The sequence below is a fragment of the Martes martes genome (genome assembly GCF_963455335.1).
Source record: "Martes martes genome assembly, chromosome: 5".
Lineage (NCBI taxonomy): Eukaryota > Metazoa > Chordata > Mammalia > Carnivora > Mustelidae > Martes > Martes martes.
The window spans coordinates 107,056,987-107,080,925 of NC_137892.1; the positions used below are offsets into that span (position 1 = coordinate 107,056,987).

Sequence of the window (23,939 nt, forward strand, 5' to 3'; positions counted from 1 at the left end):
GTCACAAAGCAAAATAACCTAGGGATTAGCAATAGGAGGAAGTCACTATCACCACTGACCTTAAGGGACAAAGAGAGGAGGCAGTGTTTCTGGAGTCCACGACTGGGCTTATGTGATGGAAACTATAACCATGGGAGAGCTTATACAATAAAAGCTTCATATTCTATCTTGAGGGAAATCCATGGTGAACCTCATTGTAACATTTATAGGGTACTACCCACTTTCAATACGAGTCACTGAAACTTGGGTAGAAGTTGCTGATGCTCTTTGAGCATTTGCCATGATGCGCGAGGGTTTGGGGCATATTTACAATGCCAATTCACTACATTCTCAAATCCTTTTACCAGTATACCCTTAAGACCCAGAATTTCATCTATGTACAACTGGGAGGGTGGTCATGGGCAAGTGCAAAGGCCTTGGGATTTTAAGATCAGTTGCTCTAGGTCTGAATTCCAACCCACCCCTTATCAGCTGTGTGTTCTCACTTATAACTTAACCCCTCTGAGCTTCAACTTCATCATCTACAAACTACAGAAGGTTCTCTCACTAGTCTTTCAAGGTTGGTGTGGACTTAAAATTAACACATGTAATTCTGAGACAATGTACTTGCTTAATTCCACTGTAGGAGATTCTGTGGGTCTTAGAGCTAGCCTGGGCATCAGCAACTTCTGAATTTTATGTGGATTATTCTGATGACTAAGAACCATGACACAACACACTGTGAAGCTCTAGAAATGGAGATTGGAATCTGGGAAAAGACAGTGTCTCCAGAACCCAGCCAGAGTCTGACATAAATGAAATGCCTAAGAAATGGTAGCTAAAAAGGTGGATAACTACTTACACTCATTCATAAGAACCTCATTAACCTTTGCTGCATTCAACTCAAGTATAGTTTGTCTCTTGATGTAGCCAATGAAAGGAAAATAGAGTTTGGGGAGGCCAAAAAAAAAAAAAAAGAAAGAAAGAAAGAAAGAAAGAAAAGAAGGAAGGAAGGAAGGAAGCAAATGCGCTTATTAAAAAGCCCCCTCTTGGGGCTCCTGGGTGGCTCAGTGGGTTAAAGCCTCTGCTTTCGGCTCGGGTCATGATCCCAGGATCCTGGGATCGAGCCCCACGTCGGGCTCTCTGCTCCGTGGAGAGCCTGCTTCCTCCTCTCTCTCCCTGCCTGGCTCTCTTGCCTACTTGTAATCTGTCTGTCAAATAAATAAATAAAATCTTTAAAAAAAAAAAAAGCCCCCTCTCCTCCCAGTGGGCTCTCAGTGACCAATGCCATCTGAAGATGAATAACTGAACTTGCTTCCTCTCTTTGCCTCACACTTGCTTCTTCTGCACTTTGGCTATAACCTCCGATTCTCCAGCTCCATGGATCTCTCCATGGAGCTCACCAGCAAGCCTTCCGTCACAGCATTTATTTCACAGAAACAAGTTCTCATGCTCTGTTAAGTCCTACCAGACCTCAAGCTCTTGCAAGATTCTCTTGCTAAATTAGGTGAGCTTTGAGATTTCCCACCACCATCCAAACCTTTCCCCACATCTGCTCAGGGCTAGGGTAAGGAATAGCTCCCTTCACTTCTCAGCTCCAGGTCAACCTCTCTCCTAACTTCCTTCTCCTTCATTTCTTCAAGCCTTTGTACTGACTTACAATTTTCCATCTTGTACATTACATGGCTGTGATGTCTATGTAAGAACCATAATGCTAACACGTGTGAGCGCTTACTAAATACCTGGCACCTTGCCAAATGCTTTATCTCATCTCATAACAAGATGGACAATATTATAATCTCCCACACATGAGATGATTTGTTCACTTGTAGAAATGAAAGCCCAGAGAGGTTAAGTACCTTGTCCAGAATCACCCAGCTAGACAGCTAGGGAAAAAGGATTCAGACCCAGCAGTCTGGCTCCAGAGCTGGCTCCTCACCCAGACACACAGGCAGCCTGGACCAGGAACACAGATCTCTGGTTGTTGCTTTGGGGCCTTGTCAGCCTCATCCTATCTCTCAAGTTACGTAGACCTGGACTTGAAGGGATCCAGCTTCTAACTGCTTTCAGTGGATTCTGATCTTTTCTTTCCCTTTTAGAAAATCTCCAGTGCTGTGTTTTCATGACTCCCTTATCTTCTCTGCATTCCTTTGCAATTTCATCAACCTAAGCCCACTGCAAATTTATATAATGGTTTCCATTTGATGTTTTTCTTTTCCAGGATTACATCTCTTCCTTTACCAACAGAGATAATAAAACCCCTTTTCTCTTGACCTCCTGCTCTCTGCTTCTTTTAAATAGCCATTTCATCTTAGTCCAGAGAGCGGCAATTAGACTGTTCAGGAAGTTTGGTATTTAAAAGTGGAAAACTGTCAAATTCAATTCATTTCACTCTGAAAGCTCCCAATATGAGAGGTTGTACAGCAGAGTGTTTTGGGATCAGACAAACTTGAGTTTGAATCTCAGTGCTGCTCATTTGAGCTGGGTGACCTTGGGCAAATTACCTTTCTTCTCTGAGTTTCAGTTTATTTATAAAGTGTGACAAACGGTAGAAACCTCAAAGTGCTGTTTTGAGAAATAAATAAAGTAATGCAGGTAAATCCCTTGATACTAAGGGTTGGCACATAGCAAGCCCTCAATAAGTGGAGGCTGCAACTCACGTCCCACTGGGTCTGCAGCAGCATTCTGCCTGGGCTTAACAGATTCTCAGCACGTAGCAGAAAATGCAGTGCAAGGCAATACATAATCTAAACTCTGGATGATATCAAAATGTCACCCAAAAAATGTATAGCATATATGCAAATGGAAAACTTTCAAGATGATAAACCTGTGCTAAGCAGTAAAAATGCAGCCACAAATCACCTGCTGTTAATTGCTCCAGTGCCAGGCAAGTGGAGGGAATCTCTAGGAAAGTGTCTTCTGGGCTCAAACTAAACGGTGGTTTATAATTGAAAAGACAAAGTCAGTCTTCCCATTATGGGCCTTGCAAAGAAATTAATCCATCCAACCTAAACACACTGCAAATAGTAGTGATTTTTCTTTTTAAAATAATTATAGGCTGTGATATCTGGATGGAACTTAGAGTCTCTTCTTTAAGTGAAATCTTATGCATAAGCCTGATATATAACATGGTGGAAGGAGAGCTGGAAGAGGTTGAGCGGGTGCCTCGTGTTTCACTTTAAGCCCTTTGCCCAGCCCTGGGATGTAGAATGCACCTCAGGACAACTGAGCTCCCACAGTGTTTACAGAACAATAAGAGAACATACCGCACATGAGATGATTTTATGAAATAATATACAGACACAGCATTTTCTAACATTGAATCATATTATGCAAAAGGTGTCCTCTTTTTTCATTTTTTAACCCCCATTTTGATATCAAGTAGAAAAATTTCCCCTTGCTGCTAACACGTCTTTATCACCTCTCTATTTCATACAAAGCTCTTTTTTAAACAAAGAAATCCTCAGGTTAGAGCAAACAGTGCACAACAGCATCTAGTTAGAACTTAATAACATTGTTTTATTTCTAAAGTTATATTTATGGCAGGTGTTTAGGAAAAAGATCAAAAACTTGGAAATAAAGCAAAATGAGGATACTTGATTTTTTAATAGAGTCTTTGTGATCAGACCAACTTGGCTGGGGAAGGAGAGGGGGTGGTCCTCTTGCTTCTTTTTTTTTTTTTTAATTTTATTTATTTATTCATCTGACAGAGATCACAAGGAGGCAGAGAGGCAGGCGGGGGGGGGGGGGGGGGGGAAGCAGGCTCCCTGCTGAGCAGAGAGCTGGATGCGGGGCTCTATCCCAGGACCGTGAGATCATGACCTGAGCCGAAGGCAGAGGCTTTAACCCACTGAGCCACCCAGGTGCCCCTCCTCTTGCTTTTTGCAGAAATGTAACTTTGCTTGATTAATCATCCACAATTTATTAGAAACCAGAAATGTCAACAGCCCTGTCAAGTTAGAGGTTAACTTGTAGAAAAACGACAAAGGGGTCATTTTATTTTGTTTTATTATTTGCGGGTTTGCTAATGTCTATATAATTCCATTGATCTGTAGAGATTTTGTTTTATATCTAAGGAAAATTTTGTATAAGTCTCTCCTCTCCCACAAAAAAAATCAAGAACCTTAAATCCTTTTGAACCTGTCCTCTCCTTGTTCAGCTTGTTCCCTATGTTTAAACAAAAACTTTTGACATGTGCTCACTATCTAACCACATAAGATATTTCTTAACCACTGGAGAATTCTACATTTATACAAGTACTACTGACCACTTAACAGATGGTGATATAAAACTTTGCTTCTTTTTATCAAAGTTACAAATCTATAAAGTTTAAAAACATCTTTCAAGGTTCACTAATAAAACAAAATAACCACAGCAAAACAGCAATCCCTCCTGTTCCCCTTGCCAGAGGAAATTCTTTACTTCTTTCAGCTGAGGTAGTTGTTATTTGGGTATTTGTGACTATGTTGCCAATAATACACTTGTATGATGCCTTTTTTTAACTATTTTTTCCTCTTCCTGTGGTTATCCCAGCATGGTAAACAACAGGGTTTCACTCTCTTTCCTGCACCAGCCAGGCCCATCCCACGACAGCTTCCTTCCCCATGTCTCCTTCTCCCATACATCAGACCACAATTCTGGTCTCAGTGTTTAAAATATTTTGTAAACTATGACAAGTTCCCATCTCTTGTACAACTTTTTCTTCCCTAAAAGGAAAAAAAAAAAGTAATTTGGGGGAAAAATCAGAAATTCTTTTTAGTTCTTTAAATTTCTTTATACTGTTATTTTTTCTGATTCATGATTGCTTCTTCTTTTGTTTTTCAAAATTCTCTTTTTAAGTTTGCTTTGCCTCACAAAGTTGCTCTTTCCTCCAAGTTGCTTCTCTTCTGCTTGCTTGTTTTGTGCTCTCTTTTAGTCCAAGTTTTCCCTTGTGCTCTGGAATGAATGATGGTGCATTCCTGTTTCAGTGTGGGTAACTCAAAATCTGGTTGCCAACTCTGAGCATGTGAGTAGAGCTTGTGGTCTGTGAGCTTACACTGTAGCGTGATGTGGTTGAGACCATAAGCCAGAGAGACTCAAATACCCATATATATTATATTCTTCATCATATATATCTTCATTTTCTTCATTATAACATACATTCTTCTTGTGCTCCTCAGACTCCACAGACAAGTATTCTCTGCTCTATTGTCTGCAGGGTTAAGCCCTGGCTGCAGCCCTCCAGGAGCTGAGTGGGACCACAGTGCCAGAAGGTTCTGCTTCTGGGATGTATACTTTGACTGATAACTTGTTTCAAGAATGGCATCATTGACTTTGATTTTGCTGAGTGTTTCCTAGTCCAGTCTTCTGTTTTATCTTTAGAATAAACTTCCAGCAACCCCCACTGCAGGGCGTCAGACTGCTTCTTAAACACACTTGCAGCTGGTTCTCCTTGTTAAACCTCCTCCTGTTCATCCCGCCTCCAGGGGCAACTCCTACTACCCGTTCCTGAAACTTGGGGCAAATCTTTGCTTTAGATTGGATGAGTTCTCAGCTCTCCCCACTGCTGGCTTATGAATTACCTTTGCTGGGTCTGCTAATTCATTTATTCCTTTACCATATGGTATCTACCTTCTTTTAGAAAACTCCCTTTGCTTTCGTTCCTGTAGTTTTTCAAGAGGGAGCAAACCATGTGACTATGTTTCATGTATCATTTTTACAGGGGATTCTACTCCAAATTTTCATGTTTAAATGTATATACGTGAGCCAATTTCATTCCAAATATTACAAGTTCATGTGATAATGTTAAATAACAACAACAAAAAAAATGTGAGTGTGTAATGCAAATATCTTTGGTTTTGAAAAGAGTTCTAGTACAACCCCTAATTTTACAGAAAGAAAAACTTCAGCATTGCAGGGTGGGGAGGGGGTGGCATGGAGATCATGTGACCAGTGACAAGTAAAGTCATCAGAGGGAGAATGAAAAACCAGTTCTCCTGAACAATGCCTGGCCAACTATTTTCTCCACTCCAGCATACAAGCAGTCTTGGTCCTTGTGTTCATGCCAAGGACAATCTCAGCTCATCCACTTGCTTTGTCTTTAGGTCTTTTTTAATACTAAGATAAAGGTCTCAAGGTCACAACTACAGAGTTAAATCCAAAGACCTTCTTTTTTTTTTAACCAAAAAGAAATAATGCATTTTCTGACCATGGAAACAACTACAATCTATGGCCACTACTATTTTTCTCTGCTCTGGGTTTCTATGTAAGAGGTCTTTTAAACTTCTTTCTTATCTCAAAGGCACCACAAACACTTACCTAGAAAGAAAATATCCTAACTTTCAAAAATAGTAACAGTATCATCTAAAGCAGAGTCACTTCTTTCTATGGCCCCTTGAGGCAATGTGATTTTCTCATGAGTTCTAGGTTTAGCGCTGTCTTCATTCTTCTTGTTTGAACAATTTCCCATCCTGAAAGACTTGATTCTAAGTGCACAACACCTCATTGTATGAAGCAAGTGACAGAGGCAGCCAAGGACTCAGAGATGTGGAAGTTGGGGGTCAGTAAAGTCCAGCAGGGGGCTTTGTTGCTCCCCATCATCTCTGTCTCTCCTACCCACAGGGTGTCCCCCATTTCCCAGATAGGATTTAAACAATGCCTTCATGTGGTCATAAATGTCTCTGCACCATAAATCAGCCTCCTCAAGAAGCGGAGAGCTTGAGTGGGGGGCAGAAAGTTAGGTAAAAAGGAAAATAAGGGGTGCCTGGGTGGCTCAGTGGGTTAAAGCCTCTGCCTTCGGCTCAGGTCATGATCGCAGGGTCCTGGGATCAAGCCCCACATCGGGCTCTCTACTCAGCACGGAGTCTGCTTCCTCCTCTCTCTCCCTGCCTGCCTCTCTGACTACTTGTGATCTCTGTCAAATAAATAAATAAAATCTTTAACAAAAAAAAAAAGGAAAATAAGATGTGGGTTCCCATCTGACACTGATATTACCAATCCTGAGGTCATATCATATGCCAGAAACTGTGCATATAGATATGACATCTATGATCTTACTTGTTTTTTTTAATATCAATGAAGTCCCCAATGAAATATGAGGATAAGAGAGGCTTAGGATTTTCCCAGGCATTATCCATTCCTAAGTGGCTAGGCCTGAACCCAAGCTCAGTTCTGTCTAATTTGGGGCTCTTTCCAAAGCATGGTGCTGGTGCTGAGAGGTGAGGGTGCTTTAGAGTCAAGGATTATAACTGCCCCAGCATCCATCTTTTAGGATCACAGAAATGAATAGAGGCAGTAGCACTTTGTAGATGATAAATCATTCTGCAAATTTGTCCAAAGTAAATAAGACAAACATTTGTGTGCACAGCTGTTTATGGCATATTGTATTGTTTTAAATATCCAAATGCAGCAAACAAGATAAATATCCCCAAATCTGGGATGCTATTATATAAACAACAGCTTATCCATACAATGGAGTAGGAGAAGGTAGATATGCCTTGATCTGGAAAGATACTTTTAATACACTCAGTAGAAAGAGACTATGGAGCACCATGCATAAGCCCATTTATGTTTTTTTTTTTTAATCCTTTTCCATGTCCCCAAAGTCTGTAAAAATGTACGGCAAACCATTAATAATGGTACCCCCAAGCAGAGGTAAGAAGGAGAGATGTGAGGTTAGAGGGATAATTTTACTTACTGTGGTTTGCTAGAAATTTACATAATAATCATGTATGATAATAAAAAAAAATAGAACGACTGCCCAATTAGAAAAGAATGAAAGTCAGTCTAAACACCCAAAGAATCATACTCACAGGGACTGAGTGGGGATATACAGCAGGGACCACCGTGTGTTGCCTGCAGCCCTGTGTTGAGGTCTGGGAACCCTTACCCTTGCTGGGACCCTGCCGCTCACAAGCTTGAGTGGTGTTGTCAGTGTTACTAAGCTGACAAAAGAGCTCTGCAAAGTAACATGGGTTAATACTTTTTAAAAGGCCCAACTGAAATGTTTTATTCCATTTATCAAATGCTTTTAACTTCCATTTTCTGGAAGGCAGGGGGAAAAAATCTACTTAAAACAACCAGCAAAAAAAAAAAATGCACACACACACACAACCATCACCTTCAACAACAAAAATCCCATTGTACTTAGAGAGAAACACTGCTTTTATTCAGATCTTGTAAGTTGCTTTGTGGGGACTTTTATTAATACACTGGAAACTACAACCTGCAGGCTAGAGAGAAAAAAATTAAGCCTTCCAAGGTCTGCAAGTCTAACATCTCAGCACTGATGAATGGAGACTTGTTGGAGCCACTTACAAAGATGTACCTCAGAGATGTTCTACTTTCGTGTTTAGTTCTTCAAAAAAGGAGGAGTCTATGAAATTGTAAAAGGAGAAATAGCTAAAGAACACAACTAACAATTACTAAATTCTTCCTGTGTGCCACGCAATGAACTGTGTGCTTTGTACTTATAATTTCAGTGTGTCTTCGGAAACCCTGGGGACAAGTATTACCTCATTTTAAGATATAAAATAAGATTCATCCTAATTATCATTACCATTCAATATTTATTGAACACTTCATATATGCCGTTTACTATAATAATAGTGTTTTACATGCACCATCTCATCTAGTTCACAGAATAATCTTATCAGTCTGCTACACTAGTTCCTCCTATGTCACAAATGAGGTAATTCAGAGGTTTATGTAACTTGTCCTATGTCACAGAGTTGTAAGTGATGGAGGTGGATTTGAATGCTTGCCTTTTTGGTTTCCAGGCTTACATGTTGTATACACAGGTATTTTAGCAATTTTGTATCACTTACAATATCTAAATAACAAGCAACATACAGGTCTAAATGCCACCCCCCCCCCACCCCGCAGCAATGGGCTCCTTTAAGATTTCCATTGTAGAAATGGAGGTCTGTGAACTTTTTGTAATACTTCAAAAAAATTAATATACTCACACATCTTCAGTACTGCCACATGGGCTTATTAGTTATAATGTCAAGATTTTTTGTTTGCATAAGAACAAGATCAACTCCAATTAAGCACCCTATTTAACTCTGCTGCTCAGAAAGTTCAGAATAGGGCTTATATATTATTACTTTTTTTAAAATGAGTAAGCACATCACTTAATGAATAATAGATGCTTCTTGTTTGGGAGACCATGTATTTTAAACCATGCATCCAATAAGAAATGGTGGGTGAAAATTCCCTGGTGGTGAAAACTTTTGCTATTATTTATCCAGAAAGCCATTCAAAAATGTGGCTTCCATCTCTCCATGTGAGGGCTACCCAATGAGCTTTTCTCTCCCTCCCTCCATTACGGTCCTCCTCTCTGTCGCCCCCACTAGCAGCCTGCCATTTCTCTTCTGTTTCCTTTGTTCCCTTTCGCTTTATGTCTTTGCTTTATCACACTTCATTCTTAATGCCAGGATGGCTTCAGCTACAGGCAGAGAAGTTGTCTGTACAGATCAACATGATTGTCCCCCACCCCAAATGATTTCTCAAATACATCTCCGACTATTTATTGATATTTGAAATTCCGTGGATATAATGTCACTCTTTGACTTACAGTAAATTTTCTCCTGTTAAAATATAACCTTGATTAAGAACATTAAAACATGAGAGTATAAACCCATCTGGGTTAAGGGTCCTAACATATCCACTCCTACCTGACCCCGTTTCACTGTTGAATAATAGATTGTGCACCATCCCCAAATTCCTTGAGGAAAGGGATTAAATCTATGTTATTACTTAGATCCAATACGTAGAACAAATACCGGATGTACAATAACTAATCACTACATCAATTTCATTTAATTAATTAATTATAAAAACTAATATGAGGTGTCAGATAACTTGTAGAGATATAAGGAGAGATTCTTAGATGAGGGGATGGAATCAGAATGGAGAATCTGGAAGCTTCTAGGCATGGACTTCCTCAACTATACTGGCAACACAGCTTGACCCCACACAAATGACTAAGGAGGTCGTGGACAGGAGAAAGAAGGAATAAAAAATATACACAATCTCCCACCCTCCTTCCTACAGTGAAAATACCCCTAATCATTCTGCCATCCTCCAGAGAAAGAATATAGACATCAGACAGCTCATTCAGTAATGATTGATCTAGTTTCCTCAGCAGGATCTCCCTAAATCAAAATTCTACTGTCCTCTTCTTTTTTTTTTCTTTTAATAAAATGGAATCTCTCCCCATGAGCCCCTCCCAATTCAGGTAGGCACAAAACTAAGTTCAGAGACAGATCTCATAAAACACCCCACTATCTTATGTCCCAGCCAGAGCTCAGAGTCCAATCTCAATGACAAGTGTGCTTAGGAATTGATCACACCAGAAACTTAAGAAAAATTACCATCAACATGAACCTTTAAAATCTTACCCTCCAACCTCTTTTTCCTTTGCTGGGAAATTATGGAGAAAGTAGGCCAATCTAAAATGTAAGAGAGTTGACCAGAAAAGAGCATTAAATCTGAGGAATGAATGTGAATCCTCTGATCTACGTGTGCACTTACACAGACATCAATGCTGGGGTTTTTTGGCTTTTTGTTGTTGTTGTTGTTTGTTTGCTTTTTTCAGTTCAGACTGGATATAATTAAAACACTCCCCAGAATCTCATCTCAGAACAAGCAATGGAGACTGTGCATCTCTCCATGGTGCTGATAAAAATCACTGCCTTCTAGAACTAGGGCAGTTCTCCTCATCTTGAGAAGTATGAAGTCTCAATCTCTCTCTCTCTCCTTCTCTCTGTATCTCTCTCTGTCTCTCTATCTCCCCTGACCTACCACAGTGTGTGCCTCTGCCTTAATGTTGATAAAGAATATGTAATTTATTTCGCTGTTCCCTAATCGTGACGGTGATTTCAAAATATTTTTACAGTTCTATCACATGTCTAATATTTACTATCATCCCCACCCAACTCATTTTGGAAAGCTTAGGTTGTGTGTTCCCTCCTCTCCCACTATCTCTGTGACCAACCTATATACTCACAATAAATTTGAAAGAGGGAGAACTGGTTTATTTTCTTATTTATTATAAATTTCCCAATTTGATCTATAATTTCTCATGGTTTTTCTAGGTGAGAGGAAGGTGGCCACTTTATAGCCCAGTCTCCATAATATACTCAGGGATACCACTTAGAATCTATAGCTCTGATCCTTCCCTGACCAGCTGCAGACAGGAAACCTTTTCTTCTGTATGCCCAGTCCCTATATATTCTTAACCAGTGACAGCCCAGCCTAAATAGTTAGTATTAGCCAACACATCTTGAACCAGATCCATGTATTTATTCCTAGAAGTACACTAAGAGTTTCTTTCTAATAAGCATGTAGCATCTAGAGTAGTATTCTGCTCCCAGTGTTCCTAGGTCTGGGATGAATTTAGGGCCTTGGAATCTGCCTAAACATTGAGTTGCTGCTCCACTCCAAACTCCCATCCTACAAAAATGTGTAGCCAGTTGGTATTCATTATCATTCAAACCTCCAGAAACATTCCTTGAGCATCTACTTTAGTAGTTCTTAACCACTGCTGCATTTCTAGAATATTCTGGGGAATTTCTAAATATACAAATATTTTCATGCTGAGGTTCTACCCCAGACTAACTCTAAATCTCTAGGGCTAATAAGGTCCAGGCATTGCTATTCTTTAAAAGCTCTCCATATAATTCTGACATGAAGACAGAACTGAGTACCACTGACTCACTAGATGCCATGCTCTGTCTTGAGTGCTGGGGATTCAGAGACAGAGAAAGCCTAGTCCCTGCTTTTAAGAAGTAATAGTCAATTGGCAGGGTATGGCTAGGGAAGAACCACTCAGCAAGGAAAGGACCATAACAGAAAGTGCTAACACAAAGTGCTGGCTAAACTCAGAAAAAAGACAACTCAGTCTAGGGGAATCTGGGAAGATGTCTTAAGGGAGGTGTTGTCAGAACTAGCAAGAAAAATGTGCACCTGATATGTTCTTTACTATAATAAGTATGGCTTTATAATAACAGTGGTTTCTCTAATGAGAGTATAGCCTATTAACACATACTATTCTTAATACTCTTAATGTATTCTTAATATTCTTCCAACCCCTTTCCCTCAGCCTGTGTCAAGTCTTACTCTGCTCACATTGAGTCTTGGAATCCTACCTACTCCCAAGAATTCTGATTATGATATTCCCAGAATTACAGTGTCTTCATGAAACAGAGTTCACCACATCTTAGCCTTGGACTGTGGGCCACTCTTTGAGGAAGTTCAGTTATTTGAGTCTCGTGACGTTTTATTTCTTCCAGGCACTAACCCAGCCATTCTAACCATTTTTAGCCAGCTCATCTCTCCCATAGAGAGTAACCATATGGATTTTTGCCTGTGTTTGAGATGCCCTTCTCTCCCTGGTCACCTGCCAGTCTCCTACTCCGCAGTCAAAAACCAACCAACCAACCAACAAACGACAACCACCACCACCTAGCTCAGTCATCATCTTTGGGAAGCCTTTTCCCATTCAACCTACTTAAACCTCATCCTAAATAGGATTGGTTGCTGTATTTTTTGAGTTCCAACAAAACCTATTCAATACTTCCTGGAACTAATGTGCCACATCTTTCAATTTTGAGTTGTGGAAGTACTAAGCACATGTATAAATATGTGGAATGAATGTGTTGATGGATGGGAAGGTGGGTGGGTGGTTGGATAGATGGCCGGGAGGACAAATAAACTGGTGAATTATTTTGCCTAGATTTATTTTTTATCTTATCAATTCAGATAATAATGCAAAATAATAGATGTTCTAAGTTATCTATTCTCAAAAAGCAAAGATAACGTGATTTTCTTTCTTTTTCTTACATGTACTCTCTCTTCTTTTCCCTTTTACCCTCAAACCAAGAGGATGTGGTGTTGTAACTTGCCTTCCACAGTAAGTTTCAAGTAGATAAATAATTAGTCTTCTGGGGGTATTTTGGAAAATTATAACTACTCCTCTCTAACCTTCCCTGAATTGTGTCATTCCTTGCCCCTAGATATGAAAGCATTTCTTCTGCCTCCTAAAGACTGGCTCTTTTCACAGAAAAAAAAAAAAATACTCTACTTTTCACAGATGTTGCTTTCAGACCCTGCTTATCAGATTTCTAGTGCCTCTCCATGAGTTTCTTTGAGGCATATCTGCCCTTTATTACGTACCTACAGCCTCAGTGACACTTGCCAAGCCAGAGGAAGACTTGCCTTCGTTTTTACATTTCCAATCCCTCACAAAAATATATAGCATAAATTATAATGTTTAACAAAATCAACTACCTCTTTTATTCCCTCAGGTTACACCACTTACTTATGCAGTTTTTAAAAATTCACTATTTATTTCACAAACATTATCAGAAAGAAAAATTCATAATATACCCATAAGTCCAGCCCTGCAACATATCTAACTTATTATTCTATGATGCGTTTAAATCCTTGAGCATGAAAAATCTCTATGCAACATGCAGACAATCTGCATTCTGCTTCTTCCAGTTAACATGACATAAACATTTTTATTATCGTACTTTTTAGCCAAAGAGAAGGCTCTGTTTCTACTTACCCTCTAAAGTGGCATAGGGGAAAGGTCTAGATTTAGATAGATTGAATTCTGGCTCTGCCACTAACTTGCTAGGTAGCCTAAGTCTATTTATTTCAACTCCCGTAAGCCTCAGTTTGCTCATCAGTAACATGGGCATGATAATAGCTTACTCACAGAGTTGTGGTAAAAATTGACTTCTGTATATAAGGTGTTTGACAGTGTTTGCCTTAAGCAGGCATTCATGAATGTGTGACTCACAGGTAACTGCAATATCTTTAAAACATGGATCTATCATGACTTAGAATACAAAGTACACATGAATAATTAAGATGAAATACAAGATTGAATTCAAGGAAATTCTACGTTTGGGTCCCACCCGCAGAACACTGAGAGTTTACATTCACTCACCTGAAATTGGAGATACTTAGGTGGAAAAGCTTGAAAAATCACTGAAATCTATCACCACTCTTTCACAGATATATTTGAGCGACCTTCCTCAGATCACAGAATGTCAGAACTAGGGCTGGAAATAGAACTCCTATGTTCTCAAAAGCTGTTGAAAGGCTTTGATACCAAATACCACCTTTCCCATCACCACTGCCTCAGCCAATACAGCACAAAATGCACACATCATTAATTAATCAAGACTTTTTCAGAGGGATCACACTGTGGGAAAATGAAGGAAAAAAAAAGAAAAAAGAAAAAGAAATACATACTAGGTATTAACATGGTAGCCACAACTAACAAAATATTAGGGAGGGGTAAACTCATGCTGGGAGAGGCCATGTAACTTCCCCAAGAGCACACAGCTAGCTAGGGATGAATTTGGGAGTCTGAATCCACATCAGTATGGCCCCATCATCTTTCAACTAGAATTTAACTCAATAAAAATCAACAGATATTTTTGACTGCCCAGTCTGTGCCAGGTGCTGTGTTATGATGTGACAGTGAACAAGACAGATGCAGTCCTTGCATCCATGGGGCTTACTGTCTAGATGAGAAAACAGACACTTGCACGGAAGCAAAGTGTGGTGAGTGTCAGGTAAAGTACCTTCAGTGTTTGTAAAATATTCACACAATGAGAACATGTAAATGTGAGCCTCTACTCTGTTTCAGAATTAAATTACACTATAGGTTAAACATGCTTACACATACTGGCCTGGGAATCTGACCACCATTATCCTGCATTATTTCTGTGGGAAAATGCATGCTGAATTCTAACCTGATTCAGGAGCACAACAATGCTCAAAGTTGGGAGCACAGCCATACTCAAAGTTGGTACCTGCTTTTTATATGATGTTTTAATGCAACAGCAGCAGATTTACCTTTCTCATTAGCTTCTGCTGAGTATAAAAAAATAAAATTAGCATCAGCATATATTTCTAGAAAGTAGAGCAATTGAGATGAGAGGATCAATCAAACCACAAAGATTAATTATTGAGTATCTGCTTGGAATTCGGCACTTTGCCCAGAAAGTGTAGAAATATAGAAGAAATATAAGACTGGATCAACCCTATCCTTGGAGAGTCTGTAAACCAGGTATCAGATATCCGTATAAGAGCAATTCCAGTAAATGGTAGGTTATGTCAAAATTTCAAGAGACTGGGGTGGACATATGACTGTGGAATGGTTAGGTGGATCAGAGACCAGAGGAGCTGACTCTGGCAAGACAGCCATAACTTGGATATTTGGGGAGAATTCATGGCAGAGGGAGAAGTGTTCATTGTGGAGAAAGACTTAAGACAAGGTGGGCTTTGAAATAATGAATAGACATTGAAGCCAATGTTGGGGAGTACTGGGGAATAAGTTCTTAGAAGTAGTTCTGAATGAAAGAGTACTTTGTCTTAATCACATTGGCACCCCCAATGCCTAGACTGGTGCCTGACAAAGAGTGGGTGCTCAGTTCATGTTTAGTGAGCGGTGAAATAGAAAGACAATGTATGGGGTGCCTGAGTGGCTCAGTGGGTTAAAGCCTTTGCCTTTGCTCAGGTCATGATCCCAGGGTCCTGGGATCGAGCCCCGCATCGGGCTCTCTGCTCAGCAGGGAGCCTGCTTCCCCCTCTCTCTCTGCCTGCTGCTCTGCCTACTTGTGATCTCTCTCTGTCAAATAAATAAATAAAATCTTTTAAAAATTTTTTAAAAACAAAGACAGAAATAACAAAATAAAAAGAAAGAGAGAAATAACAAAAAAAAGTGTGAGTCCTCTTTCAACATTAACCAGACAAGCATAACATGATAAGAACAAATGTGAAACTGCACATAATTCAGTGCTAAATTCTACAGTAAAACCAAAAGTTTCAGAATGTAGCAGAGTCAGTGACTAAGACAGGGCAAAAAGAATCTGTGATGATTTCTTAATGGAAGGGGAAACTGGGTTGGGCCTATTAGAAAAAGCAAGGTTTGGCTCTCAGAACCATCACAAGATCATCACAGAGCATCCCAATTCAGATGCTCTTAGGGTGAGGCAGGTAACGTACATAAACAAGAGAAGCCAGTCATGTAGAAGCACAACAGGAAGTGGTGGTCTGTTGCTTTTATTAAACAGTTTGGCAAGGCAAACAAGATAGATCTGTGGGCTAGATTCAGGCTGAGAACCACCAACTGGACAATTAGATAAGCAAAAGGAAGAAAAAAGAGTTCAATCCAGATAGAGAAAACAGGTAAAGGGCAAAGAGGAAAGAACATGAAGGCCTGGAGGAAGACACAGAGCCTGGTCTTACCAGAATGCAGAATGCTGGCTGAAAATAATAGGAAATGTGGCTGGAGAGAAAAGCTAAGTTGAGTTTAGATTCCAGGTAGAAGAAGAGGTAATAGATGGAGAGTCAAAGATAAACGTTAGCATGTTGTGTTGCTTGGAGAAACTGAGATGAGATTAAACATTTTATTTTCTAATCTGGGCCGCTGAATCAATTGCATTTATCTCTAAGACGAATGTTGCCTGAAATCTTAGTGAGAAAATGTCCATTCTAGAACTCCTCGATTGCTTTCTGAAAACTTTCCTTGTTCAGTCACTAGCTGCTGCCCCCAGATTGTATATGACAGGTGGGGCACTATAGACGGAGCCGTGGATCAAAAGGATCTTCAAACACAGAGCATTTTGTTCCTCGCTTAACACATTTCACTTAAGGATTTACATTTACACCAGTTGAACAAATCAAAGTTATGGTTCCCTCAGTAACTGTAACCTGGACCAAACACAGCTATATTTTTCTGCTGCCATGCGGGCTTTTAACTCATGCCTCCCAACTGTGAAGGGGAGATTTAATTCAGACATTATGCAAGGAATGCTTTCTGGAAAGCAAGTGGCTGGCCCAGTGAAGGTTTAGTGTAAATGGCTGTTCCTTTCAACTTGTGCTTTTATGCAAAGGTTCGCTGCAGACAGAAATCTTCCAGAGCCCCTCCACAGTCTTTCATGGTGAGCGAAAAGATAACTTCTCCATTCCTGCAAGCTGTCACGCTTGCTCATTCATGGGTCAGAGCTCAGCTTTGTTATTGTGGGCATTCGGTGTCAATGAAAGGCACTACAAGGTGCCAAGACTGGATGACAGTAAGCGATTGGGGCACTTACCCAAGGGACAAAATTTAAGTGGCAAAGAATAATAATAAGAATAAAACTCAAGAGTAGAGATGAATCATATTTAATGCCATATTTTTAAAAATAAAAGTTAATTTTAAAAATCCATGATGAACAAAATATCAAAATGTTGATTCTTTTAAAATATTGTATTGATACATTATTTTTGTTGATTACCGAATTTTTGGTGCCCTCTTACACTTGGCTGCCATCCCAGACAAGTGCCTCATTTGTTTCAGCCTCGTCTTGGCCCTTAGAGGCTGTCCACGTGGGTGAGGGACAGAGGAGAGACAGAGCAAATGAGGAGAGGCCATTGTGGATTTGGCTGTAGGCAAACTCCCTTAAACTTTGGTCACGGCAGATAAAGAAATATCGAAGAGCATCTCGAGAAGTATTTCTAGTTGGTATTGATGAAACAGAACATGTTGGATTATTAATTTTATTGGACAGAGTTCTAGTCAACCAGCAACAAAAGCTGTCTTCTAATTTTCCAGGTGGATTCTCCGAGAATAAACGACACCAGGACCATCTGTTAAGTTATGCCAAACCACTCACTTTCCAAACCTGCCAAGTACAGGTCGAGTGACATTCAAGCCCCACATGTTGGCCTAGGGAATTACTGCATAGACAGGGCTGTCAAATAGCCCAAGTGAAATCCTATAGCCTGCAAGGTCCTTGAGACCACAGAAGGCTTTTATGCTCATCCACATTCCCAGTCCCCAGGCTAGTCCTGGGTTCCTGCTTGCTGACATTGGTTTAGTCATCTGCTCATTTGGTGGGAGGTTACATTTGCCTCCTGACAGGCTGAGACAGTTAATAGGATGGAATCCTCTGGTAAGGCCAGTCATTTGTCTGCAGATTTTATTACTGTCTCCGATAAAGCAGAGAAAACCCCTTATCTATCAGCATCCCTTCATATTGGAATAGGTATGGTTTGGGGAACGGCTTGTCCTCAAAATGCATTCTTTGTAAGTGAACAATCACTCCTTAAATACTTCAAAGATAAACTTTTATTTGTTTGTGTTTGTTTGTTTGTTTGCAATAGTGTTAGCTTTATGGACAAGTTGGATGTATGCTTCATCCAGCTTCCCTTATCGTTAAAATCCTAATGTCAACATGACCAGAGCACAATTACAGAAAATTCACATTGGTACAGTCCTGTTAACCAAATTACAAACATTGTTCTAATTTTGCCAGTACTCCTTCTAATGCCCATTTTTCAGTTTATGGTCCAATTCAGGGTCCCACATTGAATTTAGTTGTCATGTTTCCTAAGTCCCTCCAGTCTATGACAGTGCTTGGTCTTTGGAGACCTGGACTTCTGAAGAGTATTAGTGTGCTATTGCATGGAACATCCCTCAGCTGAGGCTGTTGAATCTATTCTCATCATTAGATTGAGGCTGTGCATTTTTGCAAGATTCCCCACATAAATGTTGCTGTCCTCTTCAGGGCATCTTATCAGGAGGGAGATGATGCTGATATGTATCCTTTCTGGTGATGCTCCTTTCATCACTTGATGAAGGGAGTGGCACTCAGGTTCTTCTACTACTGTAAAGTTACTATGTTTCCTTGTATCATTGAAAAGTGCATACTTTGGGATTAGGCAAATACCCTATTTCTCATCACACTTTTGCCCACCACTTTTAGTCTCCCTTGATGGTTCTTCCTTATGACAATGATGACTGCAGTGTTTGCCTAATCCCAATCCTAATGTTAATCATCTCTAAACTGTATTTAAGACCCAAAGACCAAAACCTACTGAGGTGAAAGACAGCAGTCTCCTGTCAAATGACTTTCCCACAGCTGTGAGATTAAACACCCAGTTGAGGTATGGCAAGCTTACGGCGCCCGACTACTCTTCCCCGCCCCTCACCGATGCAGGAATCAGGGCTCTTTCTCACTGACCTATGTAAACACTCAACACTACTAGGGAAAAAATCATTACCAGTCAATAAGAATTGCCATGGGAAATGGAAAATATTTATTTATCTCTGCTCTAGGTTGAGTGTTCAGTTTCTCTTAAAATCGCTGCATCCCTGGAGCATCCTCTCTTCGACCATGAGAACTTGCAGACGGCAGATCCAGGGCTGCTGGGGAGAAGAGAAGTGCACCACCAGCTCCCCTGTGCTTTGGGGTTTTTATTGTTTTGGGCAATTCTGTTGAGTCCCAAGCAGTGGTATGCTGGTGTGTGTTTATCAACTGACATTCCAGAAAGACAAAATCAGAAGCCCAAGTATACAGTGTTTGCCAGGCCTGTAGTATGGGGATTCCCTTCATGACTGACATCACTGAACGGAGAGTCGGGAAGAGATGGACAACAGTAGAAGAGGGCTCAATAGAATTTCTGTCGTAGATACCACAGATGTAAATGACCTCAAGCACAGAGATAAGAGAAAAGTTTAGTAAGATAATTAGGAAGCGATGTGTTTTGAGTATGTATTTATTATGTTTGATTTTAATATAGCCTATTTAATTATAGATATTTATATAAATTTTTAATAATGGCAGTTATTTAACAAATAACTCATAAGATTCCTAAAAATTTAACACTTGGTTCTCATGAGCTGGTGTGAACCAGCTCCAACACACAACGGCATACAATAGTTACCATGAGTGAAATTCTGGAACACCCCAAAGAAGCCCCTGAAAAGGCAGGATGACACTTTTCCCCAGACCCTTCAGGAACCCATATGAGGTCCAGATGCCCTGCGGGGAATGGCTCTGCTCCAGCGACAGCATCTGCGTCTTCTTGGCAAGCCTCCTGTGGAGCCCATGAGGGCTCCAAAGCATCTGGCTGCCACCAGGTCTGCCTCAAGGGCTATTTTCAATGCTAATGGGGTACAGAGTTCTCCCCAGGCTCAGTACCTATTTGCCATTCTCCCAGGAGGCCACTTGGCCCTTTACTCTTCTTAAAAGAATTATAGGCCTGGAACAATTGGAAGGAGCCTAGGAGGGAAGGGGAACAGAGAGGCAAGAAAAAAGTCACATGTACGGAGTGTGGATTACATGCCAGGTTCAGTGCTGTGTGTTTGCACAGATGTTCTTGCTGACACACTGGGAGAAATAATATCCCCATTTTACAGAAAGAGGGTATGACTTCCCAAGTCTCCCACATTAAGAGGAAGCAGTTCAGGATGTGTTCCCAACTCTCCTCATCACTGTGGCCCCAGCATAGAGAATATAGCCCGTGATAGCAGCTCTAGAAGTATCTGTGGGATGGATGCATGAATGTAGCCTGACTCCAGAACCTGTCTCCTACCTCTCTCAGGCAGATAAGGCCAGAGAAAGTGCTCTTAAATAGTAAAGTGTACACGTGAGGAGGCAGAAGGCAATGTGTGTGAGAGGTTGTTGAGTGGAGAGTGAGACGGGGGATTCCCTCCCAGCTCTGCCTTTTACTGATGCTTTGACCAGTTGGCCACTCTCTGAGGCTAGGCTTCCTCACCAGTAAAATGGGAAAGTAAAACCTACTTTCCCATGTGGTTGCCAGAAACAGTTGTGATGCATGAGAGAGCACTTTGCAGGCTGAAGTGTGCTAGGAAAGAAAGTGTATCATATGTCACCATCCGTGACACCATAATGTTATTCTATTGGCCTAGAAAGGGCACATTTAATGCGATGGAAGCAGAGGAAGAGCAAAGGGTAAAAAGGGAATGGCTCTGGACATAGCAGAAGGTGGGGGAGTCGCATCAATGTCAGTTTTAATTTGGGGGCTTAATTAGCTGCTCTCTGTTTGGAAAGCACCACAGATAAAAGAATTTTTGCAAGCCTTGTCTCCCTGTCTTTTGTTTGAAATATGAGGGAACATATAGGTTAGAAGAAAACCCTGCTGCTTCTGCATGGTGGTATCGATTCCTGGGAATTAAATGGTAATTCAAAGAGGCAGCAGTGGCCTCCCTTTAACCCTGAATCAAGCAGGCTGCCTAGGCTTATCAGAGAACTAAGGTAGCCATAGGGGGTGCACTTCAGAAGAAGACACTCAAAGACAGACTTCTTTCCCACATGTCAGATCAGGGGCAGTGCTGGCCCAAGAATGCCCTCTAGTCTCGACTGCTCCTGGTGCCTACCATTGTCCTTTCCCCACCCACTGGAACCCTAATGGAGCTGCTGATGTGATGTCCCTTTTACGTCAATGTCTGATCCTCTTTACAGGAGGGGCATGAGTGTGTGTGTATGTGTGTATGCCTGTGTGTTAAGTCACACATGCATATTCAATACAACAGACGAATCACCCGTAGCAGCTGGGGGAGGCAGGAAAGTGGGAAAAAGGGATGGGGGAAAAAGGTAAGAAACACATACACACACAAAAACAAATAAAAAACAAACAAGGGAGGTCCTGGCCCATACCAGTGATGGTTATGTGTCATACACTAAGGGTGATTCATTCAACCCCTGTACCTGACATCCAAGAAATGCAAAGAGAGAAAGGAGAATTCCCTCCTAGCACTCAGAGCAGAAGATCCAAGGGAGAAATCAGCTTCCACTATTGATTTGAGCAAGTCATATTCGTTCACATATACTTTCCTACAATAAAGAGTTTTGTGAGCCAGACATCGTGAGGAAGGTGGGCAGGGAAGGGTCGAGCTCCTGTGAGGTTGGTGTCTGTCCTCACAGCACTCCCGGCCCCACAGGCAGAGCAGTCCACAGAGGATGACAACACAGATGCCATGACAGAGCAGGCAAAAACTGCTCCTAGGACACAAGAGAGGGGCTGGGGAAGAGGGTTATTGAAAGAATTTTAATGGAGCAGGAGGATGGAGAACGAAGGAATTGGCAAGAGGCGAGGCTGAAAGTCTAATCGGGGCAAAGCCGGGAGCAAGGGCTTGTTGTCTGAGCTTCGGAGGTCAAAGCCTGGCAGGGGACACACACAGGAAAGTGCAACACCAAGCAATTAATGCAATAGTATCAGTCCGGATACACAGTTATGAAGACACAGAGAAGGAAGTCCTTGACTCTGTGTAGGCGTTTGCAGGGGACACTATGAGGGCATGGAACTGAGAAGATTTTAGAAATGAAGTATTGTCTGAGCTGAACCTGAAAGGGATTTAGGACTTTAGGTACATAGAAAGAATAGGAATTGAGGACATTCCAGGTGAAAGAAAACACATGAGCAAAAGCCTTCCCTACCAGCATCTAAGTTGATAAATAAAAATACCAGAAATCCCAAACAGTTCATGACTAATAGTGTGCCTTGGTTAACAACCTCCCAGATTTAGTCAATGGACTTAAAGGGTTAAACAAATTAAAAAGCTGACTCTGGACATTCTCTCCCTCCGTGAGGCAGGTATAACCAACCCCATCTCCTGTTCAGGCTTAGGAGTCAGCTTTACATACTTTGTGATTGCTAAGCAGGGTACAAAATGATGACTCTTCTCTTAGAGGAATGAAACATAAAAACAAAAAGGCTGTTTTAAGACATGGGAAGAAAAAAAAAAAAAACACTCCCTCCGGGTTTGGCGTAAAATTAAATCTTATGAGTTACTCAGCAGCCAGCAAGGCACAGAACGAAGCCAGTGTAAAATAGGCTTTCAAAGTAACTGGAGTTGACAAGTAACCTTGCTCTAGAAGGGGGAGAAAGGAGTTAACAGAGGCAGGAGTCAGGCCTTCTCCCTTCACTTGAGCCTGTCCCTTTCATATGCTAAGTGCAACTCAAGCAAGCTGGGGGAGAGAATTTCACACTATCATTAAAAAAATATCAACACCCAGGCTAAGGTGGACATCACCCCCTGAGTCATATGCCACCCAGGCTTACAATGAATAAGGTAATAACAGGAAAACAGAGCTTCCTCATGCCACCCTGCTGTGCTAGGCTGTAATTACTCAAACATTGGCAATCAATTGAAGACTAGCATCCTTTCCCATCCCCCAACACACAATGCCTCCCAAAAGAAAGCTTGGCATGCTGCACTATAATTTCTAGATTTCTACATGTGTTTCCAACCCTGAGCAATGGTTCCTGCAGGTAGATATAACCTATACTTGGGTGGGGAAACAGGCTTCTCCATGGTGCCAACAAAGTGACAGGAAAAGGGAATGGCTATGCTGTTATCAACAGAGAAGATCTAAACAACCAGAAGAAAAATCCAGGACTTTTATCCTAGGAGGGTTTTTAATTTTTCCTCCAAATTTCCAATTTTGAGAAGTCGGTGCCTGTAGAAATCAAACAGCATGCTTGATGGTCTGGATTTTCAAAGTCAGATATTTGCACGGGCCCTGTCTCCACTACTGCCTGACAATGAATTTATGAGTACAAATGAATGTGCTTGAAGATTTTGCCATTTTATGGTTTATTAAATGCCATATTGGAAAATGCTAGGTTTCACGGACTGGAAAGGGCTCTTTAATTAAGAAGGCAAAGGACTGAGGATGCGTCCAACCAGTCTTTCATTTCCAGTGAATACTGAAGATTAAAAAAAAAAAAAAAATAGGTCACCTTAGAGTGATGGTTAGTAAAGTATAGTCCTTGGCCCAATAGCATCCACATCACCTGGGAACTCAGAAAAATAAATGATCGGGTTCCATCTTCCTAATAAAATGATCAGAAACCTGTTTTTACAGCTCCTCCAGGTCACACTGATCCATGCTCAAGTTTAAGACTTCCTGTGCAAGAGCTGTGGTCCTCTGCCCTTGTTGCCTATTACCACCAGCTGGTAAAGTTGTCCTTGTGATGCCCCACCAATCCCAGACCAGTTAAGTCAGAATCGCAGGGCTGGAGCCTTGACACAGCTGCTTTAAAAAAAAAAAAAAAACTCCTCAGGTGATCTAAACACGCAGCCAGAGTGGAGAGCCGCTATAGGTCAGAACAAGAAAGATTTAGATGAGATAATTTGGGATTTCTGATTGTTAGCTGGGTTCAAA

General features: G+C 41.0%; 1 protein-coding gene across 1 annotated transcript in view; it reads right to left on the reverse strand.

Moving 5' to 3' along the window:
• The window catches only part of DOCK2 (dedicator of cytokinesis 2), a 403,190-nt gene that overhangs the window by 228,011 nt on the left and 151,240 nt on the right, over positions 1 to 23,939 (reverse strand). The window lies entirely within an intron of this gene.